Genomic DNA, 14,537 nt, shown 5'->3' with positions numbered 1-14,537 from the left:
ATGTTGAGCCCTTGGCACAAACTGGGCTGCAGTGGAAGTGCAGTCAAGATACGACTTTAACCTTGGATGTAGCAGTCCCAGGCCTTTGACCTGTGATGCTCTTTCTGTAATATCCAGGTGCAGTATTCCGACACACATGGTACTGCACTCTGGATTGTTGGATTTCTTTCTGGTGGACCATAATAGAAAACAGGAGGGGAGGGGAAAGCTGTCTTTTATGCAGTAAATCGTATCTCACTGAGATGTAGGGAAATTGCAGACACCCTGGATTGGGCAAATTTGAATCCTCCAAATTTGGAGGATCCCCCAGGAGTGTCTGTAATTCTCCTGAAAATGCTTCACGTGATAAGATCTTTGCCTCTTCAAAAGTGGCTTTTGAAGTCGCTTTTTGCAAAAACTCTGTTCACCTGTAGGAAGATAAGGGTTAAAAAGGCTTTCTGCCTCTAGGAGAAAACAGTAGATTATCAGCCTTATCCTCCTCAGAAACATACAGATAGAGGTCAGCTGAACCTTTATGTGACTCAGGACTCATTTTCTCTAATATGATCATATGTTTGGTGATGGATTCAAAGAAAATTGCCCAGTACTTGCAGGGTTAAATCACTAATAATGATGTTAATAGTGATCCGGCTGGCAAAGTATAATTCCCCTGAGATCACTCTCCAAGAAAGGCACCAGTATGCTGTGGTGCTTTTTGAGCAGAAAGCATTGTATCCCTGTTTTCATGTGGATTAGGCGACCACTTTCACATCTAACCCTTTTTTGACACTTTAAGTTCACATGGCTTATCGGTGAGGTGATAAAAGGGTGACATTCACTGTTGTCTGACCATCCTTTGTCATTATTTGTCTTCATTACCGGTTTTTGGTAACCTTGGAGAAAGAACTTACAGGAACTATCAGCCCAGATGACAAATTTGCAAGCAGGCCAGGGTGAGAGCTGAAGAATCTGATCTGAGGTGAGTCTCTCTTCCTCTTGAGTAATGCACCTTCTCAGGCTCCACTCTTCAGGATGATGTGATGTAGCAAAAAAGGTGTGAAACAGGGAAATCCAGGCCCAGGTAATTCAGCTCACGTTTATAAGAAGGTTTTGCTTGTTGATTAGGTAATCCTTCTCTAGGAAATGCACGGCACCAACTGCTTTTCATGCTAGATTAGTGCTCCTGTGGTCAATTTGCTTTTACTAATGTCAGGGCCCCACGGAGCAGGTTCATCTGTCGCATAGCAACTGCTTCAGCAGCAGTGGAGGTAGCCATGCATAAAAGATTACACATGATGGCAGGGCACAAGTGTGAAGATTTTCAAAATTAGATACAATCTCAGCATGAATATGAACCGCGGAATTGACATGGAAGGATTTTTTCAACTCATCAAGTTTCCATATTTATCAGAAAAAGTGATTTAACAGAAGTGCATGTAAAATGAAGGAAATGCAGAGGGCAGTAATTTAGAAAAGGCAGCAAACAAGCCAGTGTCTGTACACAAATAAATGTAAACAGAAAGCCCTACACACTTTCTGCCAACTGTGAGGCCACCTTCAGTTTTACGCTACAGATGCCCTCAGGAGAGGGCATGATCTGCAGTATTTTACGTACCTTTCAAAAGGTCACACCAAAATGTCCCACAATCACTGGTAGGAGCAGGTGAGAGAGCTTATGTGGCTTCACTTGCAGTGGACCTCAGCAGCCCATGGAGCTCCCACACCCTGCCTCAGGACTCTGCCTCTTACCCTGCATTTTTCAGAGGAGCAGGGACATTTTCAGCTTTTACTGTTTGCTTTAGATCTGGCTTTTGCTTTGTCACACAGATGAGTGTTCTTGGACACTTCTTTTCAAACTACATTCAATCTTCTCTCTTAAAAGATGGACAGAGGGAGGGAGAGATTGATCGATTAGTTATTTTAAAAGCGGTATGTCAAAGACTGTGTTTTGTTGCTAAATGAGGCTTTTCTTCTCTGTCTCTAAAATAGAGCAAAAGTGAGGATTTGAAGATCTTTGTATTTGAAGTGCCCTGCTAATTTGACAGGCTACTTTTGCAGGGCAGGTTTGTTTTTGTTTTGTACTTTTCTTTATTCCCTCTTACAGGGAGGACAAAAGACTCGGCTCCCGCTGCAGAACACTGTGGCTGATCCTTTTGTATGCAAGACTAGCAGACTTGCCTGAAACAGGAACCTTGGAGGTAAATCAGGCTAATGAAGCAGCTCAGAGAGGCGATGTGCATTATTTTGTATCCCACAATGATTTTAAAGTCAACACACATACAATATCAAGTATTTTGTAGCCTAAGTTACCTGTAGGAGATCCAAGAGAAAGCTGTTCATCTAGTTTCCTCTGTGCTTTCATTTAACTGATAGCAATTAACTCTCTTTTTTTTTTTTTTCATAGCCAGGAACGTAGGAACCATTTTATTCTCTGGATAAATTTTATCTGGGCAAGAAATTGTATTATGACAGTTGCTATCCGTGACACTAAAATGCTTTTATTAGGACAATTACAGCTCTTTTTACTCTAGGCTGAAAGAGAAAGTGAAGAGCTAGCTTTGCTAGAGAGAAAGCAGTTTGTTAGGAATGGCCTTTTGCTGCAAAGAGATCAGGGTCTTCTGGATTAATCTTCGGATTATATAGATTTTCCAAGGATAAGACAGCTAAGTCATCCTCCGTCTCTAAGGAAGACAGCATTGTAGCTGCTTTGGCTAATCTAAGACAACAGCTTTTCCCTCAGAGGGTGTCAGTAATCCGAAAGATTGGTAGATAAAATAATTGAAGTTCTCAGGGGTTAAGTTTAGAGACTGCAGCCATTTTTGCAAGAGCAGCATCTTATTAAACTGACAAAGCCACACTTCAGTACCCACTGGCCCTTCCTTAGCTGCCATCACAGTGTTATTTCCTCAGCGTGTGTTTGGGGCATTCTGAGTGGAAGGGAAAGTGGGAGAAAAAGGTCAAGGCCTTGTAACAGCCAAAATTCTTCCTTGCTGTTGTAAGATTGGTAATACTGTACAGTTCAGCTGTGTTTACTCACTTGAGATCTCAAAGCATGATCTAGGCTGTAATGATGAGGATTATCCTACTCTACACAACAAGAATACTTCACTCTCCCTTGTTTGTAAGTGGGAAACTGAGGCACAGTGTTTAGCTGGCATGCTTCCCATCGTGCTGTAGGTTAATGGCATAGGAGGGAGGAGCATCCCCAAACCTCACATTCCATTTTATACTTTAACCAGTCACAGCACGTTCTCTTGGACCCAGTGCAGGATCTCTAAGTCCCACAGCTGCTATCCCATCATATGCAAGGTGATGTTGTAGATATGAATAATGAAGGGTGAGCTCATGCCCACAGCCTGACACACAACACAAAGCACACTCAGCCCACAGACCCAAGGGCCCTCCATCCCTCCCTGCACCACTGTCTTTGGGAACGAGCATGCGCAACCTTGTAAGTCACAGCAGCATTTCATGTCACATTTCTGGTATTGACCTTCCCCTTGCGTGCTCCTCCAAGAGGCAGGGAGCAATTGGGCTGGGGAACAGAAAACCAATGCTAAATCAACACCTTGTTCACATTTAGTCCTGTGAAAGAGGAAAGAGAGAGACTCTCCCATCTAACCATGAGTGTTTTTGTTTTGAAAGAGCCCCATCATTAGCCTCCACTCTTTGCAGATTCCTAACATATTCAGAGTTCCCCTTTGATAAAATATACAAAATAATTTTCAGCCTCTCCTTACATGATATTGCCAAGGGTTCATTTTCTTTCTTGCACTTGGACGGCCACTTTTATGACCAACCCTAGTTTTACTCAGAGCACAATTGGCAGCCACTATTTTTTCAAGTAATCAAGTCCTTCCCTGTTAGAGTGTGAGCAGAAACATGCTGCCATTTTTCTATTAAAAGGAGACAAATCATCATCCTTCTTGTCTGACAGGAAGGCAAAAGTGAGGATAGGAGTCGTGTCTTTCTATCTAGGTGTATTTAAGCTCATAATAATTATGTTTCCACAAAAAAACCCAAGTGTTTCTTAAATGTATATACAGTGTACAAACACACACATGTGCAATTATAGTACTTGCAATATGGATGGTTTCTTTTATTCCTCTTTAAATTGCCCTTTATTCTCTTCTAAAAACACACACAAAGATGAAAAGCAGGAACTGCCCAATTTGACTCATATGGATTTGCATTGTCCAATCCTCTAACAACAATCAGCGCCAGTTCCTGCAGGCGAAGGTGCAGTTATGGGACAGCTGCTACCAGTCATCCTGCAATCCTGACAGGTGAAAGTTGGTGCAGACTCTGAAGCAAAGTGCTTCAAAACCATTTAAAAGAAAAAAAAGTTACCTTGTACATACTGCCTATTTACTGCAGTGTATCTTTGGAGTCTTGCTGAGGTGGCGGTACCAGGAAGCAAAATTATCGAGTTAATGTTTCTGAATTTGCAACTGCTCAGTCTCATTGTGTTTTTCTTGTACTTCTAGAAGGACAAACACAATAACAAAGAACTGAGCAGGGCTGTTAAACTGCTTTTTTGACTTTTGTCTTAACCTCTCAATCTTTTTTTAATGTAAATTGTCCCAATATCTGCAGTTTCTCTTCTCATTCAATTTGTGTTTTCACCCAGTAAAATCAAACCATTTTATTTTACCTTAAAAAAAAAAAAAAATCAACGGATTGGGTATGGCACAGACACTAATGGTAATGTTTTTTCCAGTACTTGTGACTACCCCTGTTTATCTGTGATTTTATACTTCAGCAAAACTCTATTCAGCTTCCAAACTCTTCAGCTGGAATCTGGTGGGCTCTTATGGAATTAATTTTGATTTTATCATCTTTATCTCTTCTTAAATATTTACCAGTACACCATAATCTCTTTTCTGTCAAACACTTTGTTCAAGACATTTTTTTAATTTGTTCTGTGTTCTTTTAGAGTCTGACTGTAATAACAGTGTTGCATGATGTCACTACCTTTTCCTTACAAATATTTCACATCTAATGGTATGATCACTGAATTCTAATTGTGCAGTAACTTGTATTTTATTGCTCAGCTTCGTTCATTTTTTGGAAACATAGTCCAGGAGAATTATGACCCTCTTGCAGGTGGTATATAAACCCAACAGACTCTGAAATAGAGTGGGTCCATCAGCAAGTATGTTTTTACTAATGCTTTTTTTCCAGTTATTTCAGAAGTAGTTTTAAAAGTGTAAAATTTCATCATCCTGCTTGATACATTTTTTGTTATCTTTAGATCTATCCACATATTATTCTGTTTTGAACACCTACTTATACATATAACTGTCTTTCTAGTTCTTTCTTCCCATGTTCCCCTTCTCCTTTTCCATCCTGCTTATATCACTGCTGTGGAACCCATCACTTCTCTACAGGTTTTTTTTTTGCTGTATTACTTGATTTCCACAATTTGCTAAAGTCTATATTATTTTGGAAATTAATATTATCCATTTTTAGGCTTCTTAATGCAAAAAATATAACTCAAGCATTATACATACTGTATAAAATTTGTTTCAGTACAGAAAAAATAGGCTCCACTTAATTTTTTTATTGATAATAACATTTTCTTGCTGGAAGGAACAATCAGCCTTTCCATTTTCTCTTACTTTGTTTTTCTCATTATACCTTTTCAGATTAATAGTATTCTGCTATCACCTACTTTCACCTGAGATTCAATGTTTCCATTCCACTGTATATCCAGTCCTTTAATTAGCATTTGCTAATTAAACCCATCATATTTCACTGTTAATAGCCACTGTGTCCTCTTCCTTTCTTTGTTCAGGTACAGTTTCTTTTTCTTAGTCTGCATTGTTTAAGGACCATGTCAGGACTGTCTCAATGCAGGTTCAGAGCCTTCATCCATCAGTGACAAACTGAACTGTTTGTTCATCAAAAATTTTTGCTTAACTCCCAGATTCCTGAATGACTATAAGTGAGCTTGAACTCTTTACCTCTCTTCATCATCGCTCTCACTTTACCCTGGGGACTTAAATCTTGTCTTCAATGCCATCTACCTGGTCTAAAATCTGGCCCCCACTTCTCAGTAGTTTCTATTTTTTCTGTATGCTCGTGGTCTCTAGACTTCGTGTCATAACTCAGAGGAATCATGGTAATGGTTGCCAAAAAGGTACCCAGCACTAAGGTTGCAGCCTGGTTAGATGTGAGGCTGCCAGTGGACACAATGGAAAGATAAACCATCTCCAGAGAGCAGTTAATTTTACCTATCTTAGGCACGTGCCTTAGAACAGGCATGAAGCACTGCATTGGCTGTAGCTCTTCCTCTCTCCAGTGCCTGCAGTGGGAGCTGAAGTGATCATCTTAAAGTTAGGGCCTTGCCTTACCTTAGGTGGCTAAAGGTAGGTGTGATGAACCCTCAGGTTCAGAGCACAACATCCAGACGATGCTGAACATGTTACCTCACAAATCAGTCCTGTTGGCAAGGAACTAACAGGTCCCTTTGGGAATTACACATTTAGCGTCTCTGTAGGTATGTATAGAGGCAGGCAGCCCCATCTCCACCTGGATGTGATGTGGACTGAGCAACCTCACCACACAGAAGTCTTCTGCCAGCAAGGAAGTTCCCTGCTGATGCTGTGAATGATCAAGCCTTCAGCTCCTACCAGCTGTGTCAGGTTGTTCCAAGACTCTGTGTATCAATATGTTGTAGCATGAGGACTGTACTGCAGTTTCCAAATAGAGGCATCTCATTCAGCCAACTTGTGTACCACAGTGACCTGTGAGGTCATTTATTTAATGTGTATTTAATCCTGCCTTCCTTATTTCTGGTCTGTCAAGAAATTTCAAATTCATCTTCAAGTTTAATTTTAGAATAACCCACAGGTAGTTTAAATATTTCAGTCAGTTCACCTCCTAATCACCTTTCCTTGAGGCTAAATAATTCCCATTTCATCATTCTCTTAGCTACTGTGTTAGCATTCTCCAGTACATTAATCATTTTGGTTGCCCTCTGCTGTACTTTCTCCATTTTATTTACATGTAAATAAACTCATGAGAGTTTCTTCCACTCTCATGACCAAAATTGGACATGGTGTTCCAAATTTGGTCTGCCACCACAGGGTCTTACATAGTAAAAATGTAATTTTATTGGCTTTGTTACAGATATACCTCTTTCTTAATGTATACTAGCATCTAACTAACCTTCTTCACCACTGCTGCCTTTGGAACTGAGAGTGCCAGAGCTGGATCAGTCAAATACACCCAGAGCTTCTTTCTCTTCAGGTTAACTACTTCTTTCCCAATTCATCTGTTTTTAGTTTAGTGCATGTCTGTTAATATCAACATTATTAACTGTGTGCACACTACTTTTCTGTGAAGAGGAAAAAAGAGGACATTGCAATAGGAAATGAGCATATTGGCACTAATCAGTGAATTTTTCTTGAAAATCTGTATAGTTTCATCAGAATTTGTGTGTTTCTCTTCTGATTTATATTTATTTTTTCCTTTATGCCCTTCAAATTTCCATTAGTGCTATCAAAGCTTTTCTATAAACAACTAAATTCTTTGGAGTTTCAACAATCACCCCTATTTTAGTGTCATTTGTATTATTTAATAAATGTAGAGAAAATTCTTAAAAGGGACAGTCTGAGGATAGCAGAGTAGGGATATAGGAAATGTTAAAAATCCTAACTAAATTGCTGGTTCTGATTTTCTCAGAGGTATAAGCTCATATTTTTCCAAAAACACTGCAAAAAATACTCCAATAACAAACTAACCAACAACCCTCCTAATTCATGAGTAATTTGGACAAAATTTCTGTTCAGGTAAATATGGATTATCGTATTTTCTGGACAAAGCCAAGACTTATTTTTTTTTTCTAAAAGATTTTGTCATATAATCTTCCTAGGATTTCATGCAACCTTATAATTAGGCAGATTTAGAATTATGAACCTTATCATAAATCAAGACACTTTGTTCTTAAAAATGTATAACACACTAATCCAGAGTAAAACAACAGAATCAAGCATCATACTAAATAAATACAGAGGAGGATGGGTAGAGCATACCATTTTCTTCTAAATTTCTTATTATTTTAGTGACAGATGATTCCAGTAGTTGTCAGGTTGGGACTTAGGAAATTTGAGTTCAGTTTGAGTTCAATTGAGTTCAGTTTCAGGGCAAGTCATGTAATTTATCTTTGCCTCAGTTTCTCACTGATGACAGGTTCTCTGTAAATGCTGAGTGCACTGGATACCACGGTCATAGAGACCATATAACAAAATAAAGGGCTCAAATGACAAGCCCATTTTAATCCTGTTTTACCGGAAGCAAGGGCAATGCTTTTATGCAGCAACCAGACTGAAGTTGCTAATGACCTGAGATTTGGTCATTAGCCCTGCCTGGGTTTAAATATGCTGGAGGGAAGGACAGAGGTGATTTCTGGAGCAGCCACACATCATTAAACTAGTTTGCCTCCTGCACAGAAAAATGTGGCTTCCAGATTTCTCATGAATCCTTGTAAACAAGTGCAGCCAGAAAGTTAAAAAGAGGGTTTACAAGGGCTAAAAGCATGGGCCAGAATTCCCAGATGATTTATATTGTAACTAGACATTGTTTTCTGTAAAAGATTCTGTGTCCTATGAGAACATAACCACTACTAAGATTTTCAGGAAAAAAATATGCCTTTTGACTTGAAATGTTCCATACTGTTTGGCTGATTTGTTCATTTAAAAAAGTAGAAAATATGTAAAGTTTTGTACTATTCATCTAGGGTCTTCCTCTACTCCTTTCTGCTGTTCAGACTGCACATACTGCTTTTATTTCAACCTGGGTACCAACAGAGTGTCATTGAGAGCTACTTTTTAATGCATATTTAGTAGTTATAGATGTTTAATAGATGTTATAATAGTTCTAGATGTATAATAGTTCTAGATGTTTAATAGTTATGGACAAATTGTTGCAATATGATGCTTAGCCACATTCAGGTGGTAGGGAAAATATCTGAGGAGTCCTGAATTTCTCTCTGCCTACAGCAGTAGCCAATATTTCAATAGCTGTAAACAAATAAAAACGGGTGCAACTCACTGTACATCTGACCAAGCTCTGCTAATTTACCCCAGATGAGGACTTGATTCCAGTGTTTGGACTGAATACATATGATGGTATTTATTTTTGCCCAGAAGGCAATCAGAGGTAGGATTTCCAAACACAAATTGTACTGGCATAATCCATTTAGCTGAGATTTAAGGATTAAAAAAGAGAGTAGGAAAATGACTTGGATGCCCATGATGTAAATAAGATTAGATAATGAATCATTTCCTAATGCGTCGAGAAAATAAGATTAGATTGTTGGTGGTCATGTGAACAGTTTTTCACTGATGACCAAATCCAAACCTCTGAAAATAATCCTTTGCTTGTCCTCATCTCTTACATTGTATCAGGAATATGTCCTTAATGCTGATAATTTTAGACATCAAGTGTGAATACTGCAGTTTTGTGTGACTGTAGGGTGTAAGATGACAGAGATTTGGTGGTTCAGAGTTTACCACCATTTCTGTTGCGCAGTTTTTGTCATTATACTTATTATGAAGATTGGAAGCAAGCTGAGACCATGGGAAATAATGGAGCTCTGCCACCAGTTTCAATGCAGCCAGTGTTTATTTGGGAGTTTTTATGTAGTGTCTGTCCACCATATGAGGAGCTGAACTTGACCAATTTGTTGTGTGATAATAACGAATCGTCCCAGAAAACAGCACTCATGTTAGCCATCAGCTAAACCTGGAGAGCAGAAGGAGCAAATGCTTTATTCATTGAACCTCCATCTTTTATACTTTTCAGGTTTCAGCTGTCATTAAACCTTTTTTACCAAAGTAGTTTTAAATTACCACATTAATTTCAAAATCAATCTAAGTTCCCTAGTAAGTGAACCATTTTCATCAGTATCTGAAAGAATTCATTATAAAGTTGATTCACTAAGAGCTCTCAACTTAGAACATCAAAAGAACACCACAATTTTCACAATTCATTATGTTCTTACAGTGGAAGCTCAAAACATTTATTGAGCTGCTGCTATTAGGGATTCATGTTAAACATTATAAAAGTATTGCTGATTTTTTATTTGGTAGTAGTTTTCCTTCCCAAATATACGTATGGGGCCAGGATGCCACGGCAGATGCATATCCAGCTGCTGTAAATCAGTACAGCTCTATTGACCTCCTCCAAGCTGCTCCAGTTCATAGAGATCTGACCTATTAAAAATCTTTATTTCTGCTTTTGCATGTTTATATCCTAGTCAATCTTCAGCGATGGGAAAGGTTGAGACGAAGGAGTAGATCAATGTGAGACCAATTGTTAAAATTTTAACTGTGCTCATTTGTAGAAATAGTGTTATGTTACTGTGAGGTTTATGTAATATAACACAGTGGGGTCCATTTATGAAATGAGCTCTTATGTGCTACCACAACACAACAAAATGCTTGCTTTTCTCATCTGGCAGTGGCAGGAAATAAAGGTGAAAGAATAACTGTACAGAGGAGAAGAGAAACAAAGAGTTTGGACAACTGTTTATCCAAATCCTGTGGGTTGGGGTGATGTGTTTGTATCAGCCCTCTTTTGTTGATTACTTCACATTTGTAATAGAGTTTTGATGTAGTTTGGTTGAACTGTATTTGGCAAACAAAAAGTGTATTCTATTGAGTAAACAGGGGGAAAATCTTAGTATAGCCTTGTTGGATAAATGAAATGAATCAATTCCCTTCAAGGTGGTTGGTGTTTCCTATCTCATTGAGCCTCCTGTTAAACTGAAAGTTAGAAAACTGTGCTCAGATCTAGTGAGTAGTTTTCAGGGAAATCTGATTTTATGTTTGACATGGCAAAGTGACTTCACCAAAATAAGAAAATCACTGTACTGCCTGTCACCCCTCAACTCTAATAGAGCTTTCCTGTCAGAGAGCAGATGGGAGATACCAGTCCCAGAGATAGCCTAGAGGCTCCTGACTGTAAAGATATTGGTTTAGAACTCTGAATATCCCTTTTCATAGCATGTTATAGTGAGGAACTATTGCTTGTTCCAGTCTTTATTGGTAGCCTGTTCCATATGAATCATTCCTCTACTTCTGAAAACTGTGGCTTAGGGGAGGTTTGTCAGAGGAAAGTTTTGGAGTTTATAATTCCTGAAGAATTCTTCTCTTGGATATTTTCATGGAAAGAGATGTTTGGTTCCAACAACTCCAAAAGCAGTTCAATATCTACAAAAGCAATAAAACACCTCAGCAGAAGAACAGCTAGTGCAATTCAACAGCAATTTGCCCCTGCTGGCAACAGAAAACTTGGTGAGGAGCAGTGGATCACAGTGGTGCAAATATCACACACCCAACACTGACAAAGCAGGGACAGGGCACAGCACAGGGTAAAAGGCCTGATTTGCAAAGAGGAACCAGATCTAGGGCTATAAATACCTTGCCAAAAGAAGTGTCAAACCAGGAGTTAATGAATGACATGAGCTGTATGTTTTCTGTAGGGCACTCATTACTCCTGTCCTCCAGAGCAGCACTGTGTGCTGGCAGAGGGAAGGCTTGGAAGTCAAGGGCCCGTGGAGACAGTGGTAGCTGGCCCCTGGATCATCAGCATAACTAAGAGTATGTTTTACCTTCTAGAAGAACTATGGTCCTAACTTTCCAAATTGTCCCAGGCAGTGCAGTACAACAACTACTCCTGGGTGGTAACCAGTTCTTCCTAAAATCAGGGAAGTACAGGAGCCTGAATGTTAGAATCTTTTTCCAGTAATGTAATACTGCACTTTCAGATAGGATATCCATATGCAGGGAATGTATCAATGTGTTAATATTCTCTGGAAGAGAAGGCTCTGGGGAATTTGCTTAAGTACTTGATGCCTCTGGGTACATCACATACCATTTGGGTGCTTTGTATGTTCTGGCAGTGGGATATAAACTTATAAAAATTTTCAGCTGTGACAACAGCATTTGCCTCTTTGCCTCCGTGAATAACTGAAAGGAAATGTGACAAGGGTGTCAGAACCTGCTTTTAGAGAGAGTACCTATGAACTTTAGGGGTGTTCAGGCTATGGAAATGAGTTGTTCTGTCACAGCACTTTCTGTGGAGAAGTCACACTGTGCAGCAGGTACGTTGCTATTGTTACATTATATATTTGTGATTACCCAGAGTTAGATTAGTAGGGCTGATTTAGGAATTCATCGAAATGAGCTTGTACCTTCCATAAAGGTTAACTTTGACTTGTACAAAATGCATTAAAGATGAACAGTCTTCAGTGCTATGCTCCTCAGAATTTTACAGTGAACGAGCTACATGTCATTGATTATTTACAGAGCACTCCACACCATAGTAATTCCAAAGTAATATCAAGATATATGTATCCTGAAGCTTGTTGAAATGGAAAAAATGTTACCAGTGATATTTTGTAAAATAAGTACAGTATAAAGGTCATTGTAGGGAGGTGTAAAATTACTGGATATCTTGGCCATGAAATTCAGTTGAAATAAGTTCAGAAATTATTAATCTGTCCTTAGAGTGAAATGATGCATTGGCAAATCTGCAGTGAACTGAATTTCACTTAGGTTTTTGTTTTAAGTGGAAAACTGAAGGGAAGAGAAACCCCAGCTGCACAAAGATTTTCGATTTCACCATGTTCCCACAGAAGAACTGCAGTTTTGACAGGGCTTCAGCTTCAACTGGCAGCACGTCCCATAAGAGATTTTTTCCTTTCCTTTCTTATACAAAGACAGTGTTTAGTATTGTATCTCTGTGTGTTTGCCTGGAGCAACTTAAGGTACTACGGCTTTTGTAATAGCAGTTCACATTTGATTTTCATACTGTGGCTGTTCAAGGTTTCCAGTAGTGTTTTAGTTTTAATTTGACAGAAATTAATAAGTGTAAGGAGAAAGATATCATACATCAGTGCTGTACAGCAGTATTGTCACACTTCCTAATTCGTTAGACAATAAGAATAATCTACCACTTCCAATTTAGGCTCAGTAAAATAAACACATGTATATTAATGATTTTAAAATATTTCTGCTCGTTCAAGCATGTCTTCTTTATGCAGAATAGCATCAGATCAATAATTAGTCGCCATGCATTTTAATAACAAGATTTTTTGGTTAGGATTGTTTTTCATAATTTTGCATTTATGTTTGACAAGTTCAGGAACTTGTCTTATTTGAAAGAAAAAATATTAATGCAGAAATTATTTCTCATTGTATTATTGCTTGCCAAATCTAATATGTAAATACCCAGTAGAACTCATCCTTATGTTAATGGAGAGAGGATCATAGAAATCTTGTAGACAGAGTCTATTTGTCCCACTTTGTTCCACACATTAGTATTCTCTGTGGTACTTAATTATTCAGCGTTTTAATTTTAAATTAAAAATAAATACTGTACATGAATGATAATTTGAATGAAATGATAGGAAAACACTGTCACAGTGAAATGTAAGATAAGTTTCCTTACGGTCTTCTGGTCAAAAGAAGTATCGTGAAGAACTACTCCTTATATTTCCTAAATTTAACTCCCTGCCATCATTATGGATCTAAAGAACACATATCAGTGACTGGTTATAATGTGGAAAAGAAAACCAGTTGAGATCATTGTATAGCCAAAGGCATAGTGAAATTATTATTTAATACTGGATTTATTACCTCTGTGCACATTTTGTGAAGTATAAGGATTGTTACTTGTAGTTACAAAATCCATGTCTTGCATAAGAAGTACATTTTATATATGGATTTTCTTTTGTCTTAATGACTTTTCTCAAAATAATTAATTACCAACAAACTTATAGCTGGCAATTTTGCCAGGATTTGGCTGACCTAGAGGGTTTTTCTGACTGTAGTTGTTGGGTTTCATGGTGGACTGTAATACCAGTCTGAGACAAGAGGAAACTTCTATCTCCTGCGTGGAAACAGCTGCAGAAGTGACCTTCTCCCTCTCAGGTACCTGACTTCAGTAGTGGGCTTCACCTGCAGAGGGGTGTTTTGTGAGCAGGGACCTCCCTCCTTCTCAGCCCAGTTCTGTGATAGTTCCTCTGGAAGATCTCTGTCTTTCTTCTTGATTACGTGTGAAGATAGTTTTCTTTGCTCTCTTTAATTAAGAGCTATCTCAGAATTTTGCTTTGCTGTGGTTGGACATCTTTTGCATTCCCAGACAAGTTTGGACCTGCTCTAGCTTGGACCTGGACTGAACTATGATCTGGTCACTTTCTACCTCCTTCCTTTTTAACGCATTCCACTTCAATCACATTTTCAAATTTATCAGTTTCTTAGTTGCCTTTGTACTAGTTGCATTTCCTTTGGGGAGTTTGGGAGAGGACCTCAGCTCCAACAATACACAAACCACATAAAATTTACACATTGTTACTGATAATATGCTTCAAGTAAAAGTCTGATTGTTGCATTGTTAATTCACAATGGTAACAAGCAGGAAGTCAAACCCCCAGTTGTTACTGGTGCTCAAATCACATAATCCTTTACGTTTATATTAAGTTCCATCTTGCAGGCAGTTGGACTTCTTTTGCTGCACTACTGTTATGGGAGCCTGTTCTAGAGCAT

This window comes from Lepidothrix coronata, unplaced genomic scaffold (assembly GCF_001604755.1).
Source record: "Lepidothrix coronata isolate B3197 unplaced genomic scaffold, Lepidothrix_coronata-1.0 Scaffold12, whole genome shotgun sequence".
Classification (NCBI taxonomy): Eukaryota; Metazoa; Chordata; class Aves; order Passeriformes; family Pipridae; genus Lepidothrix; species Lepidothrix coronata.
This window is presented reverse-complemented; position numbering follows the sequence as displayed.